The sequence below is a fragment of the Scylla paramamosain genome, chromosome 1, assembly GCF_035594125.1.
Source record: "Scylla paramamosain isolate STU-SP2022 chromosome 1, ASM3559412v1, whole genome shotgun sequence".
Taxonomy (NCBI): Eukaryota; Metazoa; Arthropoda; class Malacostraca; order Decapoda; family Portunidae; genus Scylla; species Scylla paramamosain.
This window is the reverse complement of record NC_087151.1, coordinates 31,034,174-31,053,075: the sequence shown is the minus strand read 5'-3', so window position 1 is coordinate 31,053,075 and position 18,902 is coordinate 31,034,174. Positions and strand designations below refer to the sequence as shown.

Here is an 18,902-nt window from a genome sequence, read left to right as displayed (position 1 = left end):
TAAAACTTGCAATGTGGAAAAGAAAGTAAGCATCTCTTAAGATATGAATATTAAACCTTCCTCCCATTCATAAACTAAAGGAAAAAATATGTAAGTAAAGTTAACATAAATTAAATGTAAGGAGTTACAGACCCTGTAAAAAATAATTAATTAGTCCACTGCTAATCATTATATCACGGTACTTTTAAGAAACTTAGGGAAAGAACCAGTGCAAAAATAGACATTTAACCTTATTTGTACGAGTACAAGCTTTTAACCCAGATCATATCCATATGTCACCATTAATCCTTTAAAGCCACACACATAAAAGAAAATGAGTATTTCTATGGGATATACTAACTAAACAAATCTACAGAAATGCTCAGAACAGTAATAAATAAGCTTCACGTATCACTTGCAATAACATAGAGAAAAAAAAAAAAAAAAAAGGTAAAAAATGCATATAAAAAAAAAACAAAAATATATGCATCATATGGTACATGAAGAATACTTCCCAATTGGAAGAGAGAGAGAGAGAGAGAGAGAGAGAGAGAGAGAGAGAGAGAGAGAGAGAGAGAGAGAGTGTCTACTCTCCATTCATTATATATATATATATATATATATATATATATATATATATATATATATATATATATATATATATATATATATATATATATATATATATATATATATATATATAACATAAGATAAGAATTCAATAAGATTTCATGAATACTGGGTTGTGGAGAAGGGGAAGTACAAGTATTTCCTTTTCCTTTTAAAAAACTTATTAACATAATGTTATGTATTTATTTCACTGATTAATCTTTAACTAGTAATTGACTAGTGTGTGTGTGTGTGTGTGTGTGTGTGTGTGTGTGTGACAGAGAGAGAGAGACAGAGAGAGAGAGAGAGAGAGAGAGAGAGAGAGAGAGAGAGAGAGAGAGAGAGAGAGAGAGAGAGAGAGAGAGAGAGAGAGAGAGAGAGGCATTATGTGTAGAGTTGAATATATTTGGAAACAGATTGATGCATTTTTGTAGCTCAATTCTGTCTTTACTTCATTGAGTTTTACAAGTAGAGATCTTGTTTTTGAAGTGTTACCTTTGTCATACTTGATACCTAAAGGATGTGATGTTGTGAAACGGAAGAAATGTTCAGAATTTTTTGGGTATTCAATATTAAACACAAAGCCCTGCTACCAATGAGACTACAGCCATAGAAATACATGTTGGTTCAGCTACAGGTGCACCATCAAATACACACTAGACTGCCCTGTTCTTAATTCTTCTTCTGTTACCTTAAGGAAGAATTAATAACATTTTGACATTAAAATAAGATTTATATGTAGATGCATATCTTAAGGTGATAATATATTCAGAAATTTCAATATATACACACCACTCTAAAATCAAAGGTACTGAAATTTAACCTTAGTAAAAATGGAGTCTTTCCTTTCTCCAAGCAGGTGAAGTAGCCCCAATATAACTAAGCAAGCATCTGGTGCAAATAAATAAATATATAAATAAATATGATAATAAGTAAATCAAATAAACAAAAGAAAATTAACTGTGTAAGGAAAAAAGTGAAGATATGGTCACATCCAATAGGACAGTCCACTAATTTGAGTACCAATCTTTTAAAAGTCTCCTGTAATTATTGCTTTATCACATAAGAATTAATAAAAATAAAGCTCCTCGATGGTTCTACTAATAATATGAATGACAAGCATTTTGATTGAATGCTCAGAACGACCAGTATACTAATGATTTTTGTCCTTTGTGTCACAGCAGCAAATCTTTTGTACGAGTATGCGGTTATGTTTTTTACTTGAGACACTATTTGGGTAATATCATAATGCAATAATGCTTTGTCTAGCAACTCCTCGTAAGAATATGATGAGTACTGATCGAAAAAAAAAAAGAAAGAAAGAAAGAAAGAAAACCCCAGCCGAACCTACATGCCCCGACATAATGCACTGATGTTCCGAACTCCCGATTCTTCTCATCATATCCACCAAAACAGTGTGAGAAGTCCTGAACTTCATCACAACCATGGAAGAAACCTTTATCAGACTGTTTGCACTTGCGCTAGTGCCGGCAAAGGTGACTCCAAGAATTCTATCTCCACACGAATTAGTGACCTGTCTTATTGGACTGCAAGGGAAGAGGATGCAGCTAACATTTCTAAAAAGATTGATAATATTTACATTTTAAATTTCAAATTGGACAGCCTATTGGATTTATTTACACTAGAAATAATGTCTTTCCTTACAAGAGAGAGAGAGAGAGAGAGAGAGAGAGAGAGAGAGAGAGATGCTTTACACCTATTAAAATCTTTAACATCACTTATGCTGCAAACAATTATTTAGCCATAGCACTCAGCCAAAAATTTGATAGAAGAGCAGGAATTTAACAATTAAATTAGTACCTTTATAGAAATTGGTGCAAGCATTACAGTTAGATAGGTCATGCTTAATACAATGTTTGGTTTTTGCATGCAGCATAGTTTCATGAATACTAGGCTTATAAAAGTGAAAGATGCATTGCTAATGATGAAAAGATACATATATTAAATTGCTACCAGCTACTCAAAATGAACAAATTGAACTAGACATTACTCACATTGACTTTCATCGTGGTCATATAGTTCAAGTAAGGTTTCCATATACAGAGGAACTGCTTTTCTTTTTTTTTGAGAATTGCAATTATTGGGAGCCTATATTTCTCCAGCCCTTTCAAAACTGCTACTCTTGGGTTTGGTTCATCCGCTTGTGGTTCTAATCTCAGAAACTTCTTGATTATCTGTAAAGATATAAGCATCAAATAATTATAAGTGAAGGTTACAGAGATGAGCATCTGCAATAACTGTACTTAGTTATGAGTGCTTATCTCCCGTCACTGAAGCCTTTGAGCCTGAGAGGGAGAATGGAAGTACCAGTAGTTAAATATCAATTACCTACTATAAAATATAAATAGCTATATACATTATAGCCCTACAAATAAAGTTGACAATTAGTAACAATATGTAGCAAAATCCATAAAGTGTACATATATACACACTTATGCCATCAAAAGTCTGAATCCACGGGTACAAGTTCAGGATTTCTGCTACAAGAATGTTCCCATTGATTATTTTTTTGCGTCTCTCAGAGAGTGTCAACTGCATGAGGCGTTCAACCTGAGGAAAATCATTAAAGTAAAATTAGTTTTCATAAGTTGACTGTCCCACCAGCCTCCCTCTCTCCCTCATCTATATATATATATATATATATATATATATATATATATATATATATATATATATATATATATATATATATATATATATATATATATATATACAAGCATCATTTTTCAGTGGCTATCCACCAGTACCATTGAAATTGCTTACATAAGAGCAGGTATTTTTAAACAACACCAGTAAAGAAGTCTCTGAAATATAAAAAAGATAAATCAAGCGTACAAATATCACATACCTTATCTAACTCGGGATCTTTCTTCATCCAATGTAGAGCAAGCCACTGTCTATGTCTCTCTAATGACTCATCATCTTCTGAATGGGGCCTTGGTGGAAGGTAAGCCTTTACTCCATACATCAGTGGGCACGTAGTCTCTTTTGGCGCTATGCAAGGGATCTTCTTTTTCCTTCACGTCACCTCAGTCACTGAGGAATCCTGCCTCTTTCTTGAATTCTGAAACTTGCGCTGGATGCGCAATTTCCATTGCACCTGCAATTCATGCTCCTCGTGATCACTTTTTCTCAGGATGGCAGGAAATGATGTCAAAACAGCATTTGCCATATTCATATACTGTTCTGATGTTGGATAGCTGAAATATGATAATGATAATAATAATAACAGTAATAATATTAATAATAATAATAATAATAATAATAATAATAATAATGATAATAATAATAACATATTATTATTAATAATAATGTCACAATACCTTGATATGTAATAATGATGATAACAATAATAATAATATCAATCTAGCTAACTATATAGATGGCTTAACTCCTTTTATTATATTATTATTATCCTTATTATTATTATTATTATTATTATTATTATTGTTCTTCTTCTTAACAATCACCTAATTGTGCTTTTGTCCCAGTGAAATTGGCAGATAGTGGGTACACTATCTGAATAGTACACTCAAAGGTGGTTTCACACCTATCAGTGCCGTATTAGTATCGTATAGTGTCAGTGATATCCATGTCGCTTTCGTGACGTCTATGCACACATATCCTTTCAGAAGTGGAGTTGGCTATGATTGTCATAATTCTTGATGAAGTGCAAGATGCTTGCTTAACAAAAAATAAAGAAAAGAAAATTGGGTACATGAAACGTGGAAGAAAAAGAGAAACTCAAGGAGATTTTGCTACTCTGTACGAGGAATTAATTAATGATGAAACAAAAATTTTCCAGTACTTAAGAATGTCCAAAAACTGTTTGATGACATTGCTCAGTGATGAGTGGTGTGGTGTGGTATGGTATGGTGTGTTATGATGTGGTGTGGTGTGATGTGGTGTGATTAATTACATCAATTAAAAAGAGTATTTATCACCATTTCAATTTCTTCTATTTTATTTCAAACACTTGTCTGACATCCGTGAAAATTTTTAAAATACCAGTGACGACGATATTCCATTTCACGGAATGGAGACGTAACAATCACTTCAGTCAAAACACGGTACTTCACCGGACGTGTGTAAATGCTTCTGCTGAATTCCAAAATGATGAATTTTTTTTTTACTGACACTGAAGCACTGAACAGCACGGAACAAATACGGCACTGATGTGTGTGAAGCGACCTTAACCCGTATCCCTCTGGAGGCATATTCCCGAAGTCTAGTAATCTTTCGGCCCATTTACTCTTGTAGCAGTTAGGTTAGGTTAGATTAAGTTACGTATAGGTAATTTTGTGCGAGAATCTCAATGAGACTATTTTAGAGAGAATCCTACAGTTAGTTTTGGAGCTACAGCCTAGTGTCCATACAGGCTGGCAGACGACTCCTTCCAGACTTCAGGAATATGCATTCTGGCCCTTCACAAGAACTGACATCAGATCCCGGTATGAACACAGGCGGTGCATCCCATGTTCTTTTGCCCCTCTTCTCATTGCCTTCCCATTATATATATATATATATATATATATATATATATATATATATATATATATATATATATATATATATATATAACACTCAACATCCGTACATGCAACAAAACTTACCAAAACACACTCAAAATACACTCAAAACATCCAAAACACAACCAAAACACATCACAACACCCCAAAATACCCACTACACTCACCTAAACACAACCAAATATTGAATATTCACTCAAAACACCCCGTAACATCTAAAAACATCCAAATAACCCACCCCAACCACGCTAAATTTATCCAAAACACTCACAAAGCACCCCAATATACCTAAAACTCATACAAACACACTCAAAAGATTTAAAACACAAAAAATACACTACAACACCCCAAAACTCATCAAACACACTCAAAACACATCAAAACATCCAAAACTCACTTAAAGCACCACTCAACACCACAAACACGCCACAAACACATCCTTAAAGACCCAAAACTACTTGCACACAATCAAATACACCTCAAAAGACCCGACACACACACCCAAACTCACCGAAACACTTAAAACAGAAAATAAACCCAAAACAAACTCACTACACCTCAATATACCCCCAAACACACCCATAACACACAAAAACATCCCACAATATACTCAAAACACCCCACATGACTCAAACCACTTACAATATAACTAAAAACATCCTAAACCACATTTAAAACACCCAAAATTCACCCAAAACACAATGATAATAGCAAATATACACCCAAAACACACCTAAACACCACCAAAACACACTCTAAACACCCCACAATATTCCTACATACATCCTAAACACGTAAAACACCCAAAACACACCAAATATTACAGAGAACTGCAGCGCAGCAAGGGAAACTAAGCTAAATATTGTTTACCTGTTTTGCCTCCTCCTCCATTTCTTTTTATTTCTTCCTTCTCTTTCATTTCTCTTATTTTCTTCCTTCTACTACAACTATCTACACACCTGACTTTAGAAACAGCTGTAAACACTTGGAAAACACTGGAAATTACGGTAAATATTGAGGAGACACTGGAGCAGACCGAGTCCCGAATCTTTGATGACGTCACAGGCGAGGTGCCGGCGCCCCCCTGCCATACGTACGTAACGCATTTCATTTTGAAATTGACCCATAGAAAAAATGAAGCTAGGCTTGAATGCATTATATATTCTGACTTGACAATTACTTGAATTAATATTCACAATATCAAAACACCTCCAGTCTCAGTAGTTATAAAGAAATATTATGTGAAATATGGAAAAAGTGTTGGAAATTTTGACACCATTAAAAACACTGAAAAGTCCACCTATTCCACTTTACACTGGTAAAAAAACATTTTAAAAAATCTGAACTATTTTTTTAAATAATGCACACTTAGTTACAAGCTACAATAAAAAAATAAAGAAGCTAAAAAATGACAAAATCACCACCTTCAACGGGACAAAAAGCCTATTCAAATTCCACATACTTAACTCAACAGGAACGCAACATACTTTAAAAATCATAAACGATTTTTTGAAGCAATAAAATCTTCATTAAAGCCTCAAATAAAAAAGCCAAAAACCAGGCTGGGTAAATTTCACCGTACAAACTGCCCCTTATTTACATAAAAAAACAACACCAAATTCAGCACATTTACTTAACTAAAGCAAGAAAAACACTTCAAAAGCAACGAAATATTTTTAGAAACCATAAAATCTTACTATACAAGCCAAATAAATTAATTCAGAAAAATTAAAAAAAATATTGGAACCAACAAGCCGGAACAGGTGCCAGTCCATCATGACGGCCCTCGGCAGCGACCTCAGTGGGGGAGCCGGCGGCCATGTTGCCTTATTTATTTCTATATAACACCAAAATCAGGCAATGACGGATATATCTGACCAGCGGATATGAAGGCTAGACATGTGGATCCATCATGTGATATGTTAGGCTTATAATAAGTGAGAGATGAGGCAAATAATGGCTAATAACATAGCTGACGGCTTGTTTACATATTGGCGAACATTAAATATTTCAATAAATTTCCAACTCTTTCCAGACTCGGACGTAAACAAAACCTAAATATAAATAATTAACCCCTAAAAAAACTAAATAACGAATAATGAATCCTAAATAAACGAATACAAGACACTACAGGGAGGATTAGGGTGTTGTGAAGGCAGTAAGGCTGACTGAGGAGAGACTGGCCCCGCTGGACTCACCTTACGTACTCGTGCCTCTCTGGTGATGCTTGACGGTGCTTGGTGCAGGAAGAAGGTGTCGGGAAGACGGAAACACTGGTTACTAGAGCGTGTAGGGCAAGATTGACCAGTGCTGACCAAAACACTGCAGCCAGCCAGCCGCTCGCCGTGGTAACTCCCCAGCGCCACCTGTCACTGATCCAACACCCACCCACACACACACACACACACACAAAAGTTGACATGCTATCAAATAATATGTCAAATAATATAAATATCCTCACTTCCTGACTCTCCTTTCCCCACTCCACCCCTGATAAGTGATTATGAACGCAATCTTCACTCAGTGCGGCACCGTGTCACCGCAGCAAACACGAACCAGGGCAGAATAGGCTCAACTGAAATGCTCCTACTCTCTCTCTCTCTCTCTCTCTCTCTCTCTCTTCACGACTGTTTTTCAAAGCTATAAAGATGATTATCAGGGTTTTCAATGGTGTTTCTCCTGTTATTAATGTAGAAATGTTGTTAATCTGTCACTAAAACCGTAAAAATACCCTTGAAGACCTGTGCAACTACTGACAGAGAGAGAGAGAGAGAGAGAGAGAGAGAGAGAGAGAGATAACTAGCAATAACATTCACACACACATACACACACCAGTGCATTTATACGAAGGACTCTCCTGAAATAGACGAGGTCATACTTTGATGTATAATTTGGAAATCAGCTATTTTTTTCTATTAAGACACACGCAATTAAACGCTGATTTCCGGACGTGTCACTTGCGATCATACCACGTACTCTCGTGTCCTTGCAATGCGCGGCTGCTTAACGGGATGCACGTTCTCTACTTATGATACAAGTTATTTCCGAAACGTGTCATTTTTTTTTTTTTTTTTTCCCTACGTCCACTCAGAGGTCAAGCATACGCAGCTCACTGGCCCTTCCTTCCGCCTCCATCTTTCACTTTGTCCTCCAAAACCGTGGGGAGGGTACAGTGTCGCCCCACACACTCGCCACTCACTTTTCCTGCCTTTCTTACACTCTCGGGCGCCAGCAAGGCCTACTACCTTTATAATTATATCACACAAAACCAAAGTTACTCGTGCTGACTAACTTTTCTTAGTAAAACCCATGGGGTCTAGAACGAGTGGTAGCATTAGTCACAGTGACTAACATAATGTTAGTGAATTTGTGACTAACTGAGCACTCAACCTGAGTATGGTCTTACTCAAATATATCTGACTAATGCCTTCGTACTGTTCACTGCTTCTACTAACCACATTAGTAAAGTGGATCATAGGTTAGTCAATTAAATGACTAATTAGTTAGTCTTTCTTAGGCAGATGATGAATCATTAGTACCTTTAATACTAGCAGCTAGCTACTGCTGTCTCAAGGTTAGGGAAAGAATAGGTAATAAATTCAATATATTCATATAAAATTAAATGTTCCCTCTATTTCATTACATTAAAAAAAATAAATAAATAAAAAATAAACACTATAATTTTTATCATCTATAGTATAATATGCTTTTCACTTGAACATTTAACAGAAAGCTCCCCTCAAAACTGTAATGATATATAAAACAGATGTAAAAAATAAACTCCATTAGTAACACTTCATCCTAGCATGAGAAAAAAAAAAAAAAAAAAAAGCAACACAAAAACAACCTGTTTTGACAAGCCATTAAGTAAATAATACACATTTGTGAGTATTAATCACTAAAACTTGCAATGTGGAAAAGAAAGTAAGCATCTCTTAAGATATGAATATTAAACCTTCCTCCCATTCATAAACTAAAGGAAAAAATATGTAAGTAAAGTTAACATAAATTAAATGTAAGGAGTTACAGACCCTATAAAAAATAATTAATTAGTCCACTGCTAATCATTATATCACGGTACTTTTAAGAAACTTAGGGAAAGAACCAGTGCAAAAATAGACATTTAACCTTATTTGTACAAGCTTTTAACCCAGATCATATCCATATGTCACCATTAATCCTTTAAAGCCACACACATAAAAGAAAATGAGTATTTCTATGGGATATACTAACTAAACAAATCTACAGAAATGCTCAGAACAGTAATAAATAAGCTTCACGTATCACTTGCAATAACATAGAGAAATAAAAAAAAAAAAGAGGTAAAAAATGCATATGAAAAAAAAAATAAAAATATATGCATCATATGGTACATGAAGAATACTTCCCAATTGGAAGAGAGAGAGAGAGAGAGAGAGAGAGAGAGAGAGAGAGAGAGAGAGAGAGAGAGAGAGAGAGAGAGAGAGAGAGAGAGTGTCTACTCTCCATTCATTATATATATATATATATATATATATATATATATATATATATATATATATATATATATATATATATATATATATATATATATATATATATATATAACATAAGATAAGAATTCAATAAGATTTCATGAATACTGGGTTGTGGAGAAGGGGAAGTACAAGTATTTCCTTTTCCTTTTAAAAAACTTATTAACATAATGTTATGTATTTATTTCACTGATTAATCTTTAACTAGTAATTGACTAGTGTGTGTGTGTGTGTGTGTGTGTGTGTGTGTGTGTGTGTGTGACAGAAAGAGAGAGATAGAGAGAGAGAGAGAGACAGAGAGAGAGAGAGAGAGAGAGAGAGAGAGAGAGAGAGAGAGAGAGAGAGAGAGAGAGAGAGAGAGGCATTATGTGTGGAGTTGAATATATTTGGAAGCAGATTTATGCATTTTTTAGCTCAATTCTGTCTTTACTTCATTGAGTTTTACAAGTAGAGATCTTGTTTTTGAAGTGTTACCTTTGTCATACTTGATACCTAAGGGATGGGATGTTGTGAAACGGAAGAAATGTTCAGAATTTTTTGGGTATTCAATATTAAACACAAAGCCCTGCTACCAATGAGACTACAGCCATAGAAATACATGTTGGTTCAGCTACAGGTGCACCATCAAATACACACTAGACTGCCCTGTTCTTAATTCTTCTTCTGTTACCTTAAGGAAGAATTAATAACATTTTGACATTAAAATAAGATTTATATGTAGATGCATATCTTAAGGTGATAATATATTCAGAAATTTCAATATATACACACCACTCTAAAATCAAAGGTACTGAAATTTAACCTTAGTAAAAATGGAGTCTTTCCTTTCTCCAAGCAGGTGAAGTAACCCCAATATAACTAAGCAAGCATCTGGTGCAAATAAATAAATATATAAATAAATATGATAATAAGTAAATCAAATAAACAAAAGAAAATTAACTGTGTAAGGAAAAAAGTGAAGATATGGTCACATCCAATAGGACAGTCCACTAATTTGAGTACCAATCTTTTAAAAGTCTCCTGTAATTATTGCTTTATCACATAAGAATTAATAAAAATAAAGCTCCTCGATGGTTCTACTAAATTTATGAATGACAAGCATTTTGATTGAATGCTCAGAACGACCAGTATACTAATGATTTTTGTCCTTTGTGTCACAGCAGCAAATCTTTTGTACGAGTATGCGGTTATGTTTTTTACTTGAGACATTATTTGGGTAATATCATAATGCAATAATGCTTTGTCTAGCAAGTCCTCGTAAGAATATGATGAGTACTGATCGAAAAAAAAAAGAAAGAAAGAAAGAAAGAAAACCCCAGCTGAACCTACATGCCCCGACATAACGCACTGATGTTCCGAACTCCCGATTCTTCTCATCATATCCACCAAAACAGAGTGAGAACTCCTGAACTTCATCACAACCATGGAAGAAACCTTTATCAGACTGTTTGCACTTGCGCTAGTGCCGGCAAAGGTGACTCCAAGAATTCTATCTCCACACAAATTAGTGACCTGTCTTATTGGACTGCAAGGGAAGAGGATGCAGCTAACATTTCTAAAAAGATTGATGATATTTACATTTTAAATTTCAAATTGGACAGCCTATTGGGTTTATTTACACTAGAAATAATGTCTTTCCTTACAAGAGAGAGAGAGAGAGAGAGAGAGAGAGAGAGAGAGAGAGAGAGAGAGATGCTTTACACCTATTAAAATCTTTAACATCACTTATGCTGCAAACAATTATTTAGCCATAGCACTCAGCCAAAAATTTGATAGAAGAGCAGGAATTTAACAATTAAATTAGTACCTTTATAGAAATTGGTGCAAGCATTACAGTTAGATAGGTCATGCTTAATACAATGTTTGGTTTTTGCATGCAGCATAGTTTCATGAATACTAGGCTTATAAAAGTGAAAGATGCATTGCTAATGATGAAAAGATACATATATTAAATTGCTACCAGCTACTGAAATGAACAAATTGAACTAGACATTACTCACATTGACTTTCATCGTGGTCATATAGTTCAAGTAAGGTTTCCATATACAGAGGAACTGCTTTTTCTTTTCTTTGAGAATTGCAATTATTGGGAGCCTATATTTCTCCAGCCCTTTCAAAACTGCTACTCTTGGGTTTGGTTCATCCGCTTGTGGTTCTAATCTCAGAAACTTCTTGATTATCTGTAAAGATATAAGCATCAAATAATTATAAGTGAAGGTTACAGAGATGAGCATCTGCAATAACTGTACTTAGTTATGAGTGCTTATCTCCCGTCACTGAAGCCTTTGAGCCTGAGAGGGAGAATGGAAGTACCAGTAGTTAAATATCAATTACCTACTATAAAATATAAATAGCTATATACATTATAGCCCTACAAATAAAGTTGACAATTAGTAACAATATGTAGCAAAATCCATAAAGTGTACATATATACACACTTATGCCATCAAAAGTCTGAATCCACGGGTACAAGTTCAGGATTTCTGCTACAAGAATGTTCCCATTGATTATTTTTTTGCGTCTCTCAAAGAGTGTCAACTGCATGAGGCGTTCAACCTGAGGAAAATCATTAAAGTAAAATTAGTTTTCATAAGTTGACTGTCCCACCAGCCTCCCTCTCTCCCTCATCTATATATATATATATATATATATATATATATATATATATATATATATATATATATATATATATATATATATATATATATATATATATATATATATATATATATATATATATATATATATATATATATATATATATATATATATATATATATATATACAAGCATCATTTTTCAGTGGCTATCCACCAGTACCATTGAAATTGCTTACATAAGAGCAGGTATTTTTAAACAACACCAGTAAAGAAGTCTCTGAAATATAAAAAAGATAAATCAAGCGTACAAATATCATATACCTTATCTAACTCGGGATCTTTCTTCATCCAATGTAGAGCAAGCCACTGTCTATGTCTCTCTAATGACTCATCATCTTCTGAATGGGGCCTTGGTGGAAGGTAAGCCTTTACTCCATACATCAGTGGACACGTAGTCTGTTTTGGCACTATGCAAGGGATCTTCTTTTTCCTTGACGTCACCTCAGTCACTGAGGAATCCTGCCTCTTTCTTGAATTCTGAAACTTGCACTGGATGCGCAATTTCCATTACAGCTGCAATTCATGCTCCTCGTGATCACCTTTTCTCAGGATGGCAGGAAATGATGTCAAAACAGCATTTGCCATATTCATATACTGTTCTGATGTTGGATAGCTGAAATATGATAATGATAATAATAATAACAGTAATAATATTAATAATAATAATAATAATAATAATAATAATAATAATAATAATAATAATAATAATAATAATAACATATTATTATTATTAATAATAATGTCACAATACCTTGATATGTAATAATGATGATAACAATAATAATGATATCAATCTAGCTAACTATATAGATGGCTTAACTCCTTTTATTATATTATTATTATCATTATTAATATTATTATTATTATTATTATTATTATTATTGTTCTTCTTCTTAACAATCACCTAATTGTGCTTTTGTCCCAGTGAAATTGGCTGATAGTGGGTACACTATCTGAATAGTACACTCAAAGGTGGTTTCACACCTATCAGTGCCGTATTAGTATCGTATAGTGTCAGTGATATCCATGTCGCTTTCGTGACGTCTATGCACACATATCCTTTCAGACGTGGAGTTGGCTATGATTGTCATAATTCTTGATGAAGAGCAAGATGCTTGCTTAACAAAAAATAAAGAAAAGAAAATTGGGTACATGAAACGTGGAAGAAAAAGAGAAACTCAAGGAGATTTTTTCTACTCTGTACGAGGAATTAATTAATGATGAAACAAAAATTTTCCAGTACTTAAGAATGTCCAAAAACTGTTTGATGACATTGCTCAGTGATGAGTGGTGTGGTGTGGTATGGTATGGTGTGTTATGATGTGGTGTGGTGTGATGTGGTGTGATTAATTACATCAATTAAAAAGAGTATTTATCACCATTTCAATTTCTTCTATTTTATTTCAAACAATTGTCTGACATCCGTGAAAATTTTTAAAATACCAGTGACGACGATATTCCATTTCACGGAACGTAGACGTAACAATCACTTCAGTCAAAACACGGTACTTCACCGGACGTGTGTAAATGCTTCTGCTGAATTCCAAAATGATGAATTTTTTTTTTACTGACACTGAAGCACTGAACAGCACGGAACAAATACGGCACTGATGTGTGTGAAGCGACCTTAACCCGTATCCCTCTGGAGGCATATTCCCAAAGTCTGGTAATCTTTCGGCCCATTTACTCTTGTAGCAGTTAGGTTAGGTTAGATTAAGTTACGTATAGGTAATTTTGTGCGAGAATCTCAATGAGACTATTTTAGAGAGAATCCTACAGTTAGTTTTGGAGCTACAGCCTAGTGTCCATACAGGCTGGCAGACGACTCCTTCCAGACTTCAGGAATATGCCTTCTGGCCCTTCACAAGAACTGACATCAGATCCCGGTATGAACACAGGCGGTGTATCCCATGTTCTTTTGCCCCTCTTCTCATTGCCTTCCCATTATATATATATATATATATATATATATATATATATATATATATATATATATATATATATATATATATATATATATATATATAACACTCAACATCCCTACATGCAACAAAACTTACCAAAACACACTCAAAATACACTCAAAACATCCAAAACACAACCAAAACACATCACAACACCCCAAAATACCCACTACACTCACCTAAACACAACCAAATATTGAATATTCACTCAAAACACCCCATAACATCTAAAAACATCCAAATAACCCACCCCAACCACGCTAAATTTATCCAAAACACTCTCAAAGCACCCCAATATACCTTAAACTCATACAAACACACTCAAAAGATTTAAAACACCCAAAATACACTACAACACCCCAAAACTCATCAAACACACCCAAAACACATCAAAACATCCAAAACACACTTAAAGCACCACTCAACACCACAAACACGCCACAAACACACCCTTAAAGACCCAAAACTACTTGCACACAATCAAATACACCTCAAAAGACCCGACACACACACCCAAACTCACCGAAACACTTAAAACAGAAAATAAACCCAAAACAAACTCACTACACCTCAATATACCCCCAAACACACCCATAACACACAAAAACATCCCACAATATACTCAAAACACCCCACACGACTCAAACCACTTACAATATAACTAAAAACATCCTAAACCACATTTAAAACACCCAAAATTCACCCAAAACACATTGATAACAGCAAATATACACCCAAAACACACCTAAACACCACCAAAACACACTCTAAACACCCCACAATATTCCTACATACATCCTAAACACGTAAAACACCCAAAACACACCAAATATTACAGAGAACTGCAGCGCAGCAAGGGAAACTAAGCTAAATATTGTTTACCTGTTTTGCCTCCTCCTCCATTTCTTTTTATTTCTTCCTTCTCCTCTTTCATTTCTCTTATTTTCTTCCTTCTACTACAACTATCTACACGCCTGACTTTAGAAACAGCTGTAAACACTTGGAAAACACTGGAAATTTCGGTAAATATTGAGGAGACACTGGAGCAGACCGAGTCCCGAATCCTTGATGACGTCACAGGCGAGGTGCCGGCGCCCCCCTGCCATACGTACGTAACGCATTTCATTTTGAAATTGACCCATAGAAAAAATGAAGCTAGGCTCGAATGCATTATATATTCTGACTTGACAATTACTTGAATTAATATTCACAATATCAAAACACCTCCAGTCTCAGTAGTTATAAAGAAATATTATGTGAAATATGGAAAAAGTGTTGGAAATTTTGACACCATTAAAAACACTGAAAAGTCCACCTATTCCACTTTACACTGGTAAAAAAACATTTTAAAAAATCTGAACTATTTTTTTAAATAATGCACACTTAGTTACAAGCTACAATAAAAAAATAAAGAAGCTAAAAAATGACAAAATCACCACCTTCAACGGGACAAAAAGCCTATTCAAATTCCACATACTTAACTCAACAGGAACGCAACATACTTTAAAAATCATAAACGATTTTTTGAAGCAATAAAATCTTCATTAAAGCCTCAAATAAAAAAGCCAAAAACCAGGCTGGGTAAATTTCACCGTACAAACTGCCCCTTATTTACATAAAAAACAACACCAAATTCAGCACATTTACTTAACTAAAGCAAGAAAAACACTTCAAAAGCAATTAAATATTTTTAGAAACCATAAAATCTTACTATACAAGCCAAATAAATTAATTAAGAAAAATTTTAAAAAATATTGGAACCAACAAGCCGAAACAGGTGCCAGTCCATCATGACGGCCCTCGGCAGCGACCTCAGTGGGGGAGCCGGCGGCCATGTTGCCTTATTTATTTCTATATAACACCAAAATCAGGCAATGACGGATATATCTGACCAGCGGATATGAAGGCTAGACATGTGGATCCATCATGTGATATGTTAGGCTTATAATAAGTGAGAGATGAGGCAAATAATGGCTAATAACACAGCTGACGGCTTGTTTACATATTGGCGAACATTAAATATTTCAATAAATTTCCAACTCTTTCCAGACTCGGACGTAAACAAAACCTAAATATAAATAATTAACCCCTAAAAAAACTAAATAACGAATAATGAATCCTAAATAAACGAATACAAGACACTACAGGGAGGATTAGGGTGTTGTGAAGGCAGTAAGGCTGACTGAGGAGAGACTGGCCCCGCTGGACTCACCTTACGTACTCGTGCCTCTCTGGTGATGCTTGACGGTGCTTGGTGCAGGAAGAAGGTGTCGGGAAGACGGAAACACTGGTTACTAGAGCGTGTAGGGCAAGATTGACCAGTGCTGACCAAAACACTGCAGCCAGCCAGCCGCTCGCCGTGGTAACTCCCCAGCGCCACCTGTCACTGATCCAACACCCACCCACCCACACACACACACACACACACAAAAGTTGACATGCTATCAAATAATATGTCAAATAATATAAATATCCTCACTTCCTGACTCTCCTTTCCCCTCTCCACCCCTGATAAGTGATTATGAACGCTATCTTCACTCAGTGCGGCACCGTGTCACCGCAGCAAACACGAACCAGGGCAGAATAGGCTCAACTGAAATGCTCCTACTCTCTCTCTCTCTCTCTCTTCACGACTGTTTTTCAAAGCTATAAAGATGATTATCAGGGTTTTCAATGGTGTTTCTCCTGTTATTAATGTAGAAATGTTGTTAATCTGTCACTAAAACCGTAAAAATACCCTTGAAGACCTGTGCAACTACTGACAGAGAGAGAGAGAGAGAGAGAGAGAGAGAGATAACTAGCAATAACATTCACACACACATACATACACCAGTGCATTTATACGAAGGACTCTCCTGAACTAGACGAGGTCATACTTTGATGTATAATTTGGAAATCAGCTATTTTTTTCTATTAAGACACACGCAATTAAACGCTGATTTCCGGACGTGTCACTTGCGATCATACCACGTACTCTCGTGTCCTTGTAATGCGCGGCTGCTTAACGGGATGCACGTTCTCTACTTATGATACAAGTTATTTCCGAAACGTGTCATTTTTTTTTTTTTCCCTACGTCCACTCAGAGGTCAAGCATACGCAGCTCACTGGCCCTTCCTTCCGCCTCCATCTTTCACTTATTCCTCCAAAACCGTGGGGAGGGTACAGTGTCGCCCCACACACTCGCCACTCACTTTTCCTGCCTTTCTTACACTCTCGGGCGCCAGCAAGGCCTACTACCTTTATATATCACACAAAACCAAAGTTACTCGTGCTGACTAACTTTTCTTAGTAAAACCCATGGGGTCTAGAACGAGTGGTAGCATTAGTCACAGTGACTAACATAATGTTAGTGAATTTGTAACTAACTGAGCACTCAACCTGAGTATGGTCTTACTCAAATATATCTGACTAATGCCTTCGTACTGTTCACTGCTTCCACTAACCACATTAGTAAAGTGGATCATAGGTTAGTCAATTAAATGACTAATTAGTTAGTCTTTCTTAGGCAGATGATGAATCATTAGTACCTTTAATACTAGCAGCTAGCTACTGCTGTCTCAAGGTTAGGGAAAGAATAGGTAATAAATTCAATATATTCATATACAATTAAATGTTCCCTCTATTTCATTACATTAAAAAAAATAAATAAATAAAAAGTAAACACTATAATTTTTATCATCTATAGTATAATATGCTTTTCACTTGAACATTTAACAGAAAGCTCCCCTCAAAACTGTAATGATATATAAAACAGATGTAAAAAATAAACTCCATTAGTAACACTTCATCCTAGCATGAGAAAAAAAAAAAAAAGCAACACAAAAACAACCTGTTTTGACAAGCCATTAAGTAAATAATACACATTTGTGAGTATTAATCACTAAAACTTGCAATGTGGAAAAGAAAGTAAGCATCTCTTAAGATATGAATATTAAACCTTCCTCCCATTCATAAACTAAAGGAAAAAATATGTAAGTAAAGTTAACATAAATTAAATGTAAGGAGTTACAGACCCTGTAAAAAATAATTAATTAGTCCACTGCTAATCATTATATCACGGTACTTTTAAGAAACTTAGGGAAAGAACCAGTGCAAAAATAGACATTTAACCTTATTTGTACAAGCTTTTAACCCAGATCATATCCATATGTCACCATTAATCTTTTAAAGCCACACACATAAAAGAAAATGAGTATTTCTATGGGATATACTAACTAAACAAATCTACAGAAATGCTCAGAACAGTAATAAGTAAGCTTCACGTATCACTTGCAATAACATAGAGAAAAAAAAAAAAAGAGATATAAAATGAGTATGAAAAAAAAAATTAAAAATATATGCATCATATGGTACATGAAGAATACTTCCCAATTTGGAGAGAGAGAGAGAGAGAGAGAGAGAGAGAGAGAGAGAGAGAGAGAGAGAGAGAGAGAGAGAGAGAGAGAGAGAGAGAGTCTACTCTCCATTCAATATATATATATATATATATATATATATATATATATATATATATATATATATATATATATATATATATATATATATATATATATATATATATATATATATATATATATGTCACGCATAATGTGGATAATTGCCTAATGTGAACATTAGGCAGTGAAA

The 18,902-nt window shown here is 34.7% G+C and overlaps 2 long non-coding RNA genes across 2 annotated transcripts; both read right to left on the bottom strand.

The window, feature by feature from the left end:
* Positions 1-2,498: 2,498 nt before the first annotated feature.
* LOC135100781 (uncharacterized) lies at positions 2,499-3,804 on the bottom strand. The gene is made up of 2 exons (XR_010268923.1): positions 3,458-3,804; positions 2,499-2,783 (listed from the first exon to the last, which is right to left on the bottom strand). It is a non-coding gene; the product is annotated as an uncharacterized LOC135100781 (long non-coding RNA).
* A 6,278-nt stretch (positions 3,805-10,082) lies between these two features.
* On the bottom strand, positions 10,083-16,754 carry LOC135100758 (uncharacterized). The gene is made up of 3 exons (XR_010268914.1): positions 16,488-16,754; positions 12,573-12,924; positions 10,083-11,832 (listed from the first exon to the last, which is right to left on the bottom strand). It is a non-coding gene; the product is annotated as an uncharacterized LOC135100758 (long non-coding RNA).
* Positions 16,755-18,902: the final 2,148 nt, after the last annotated feature.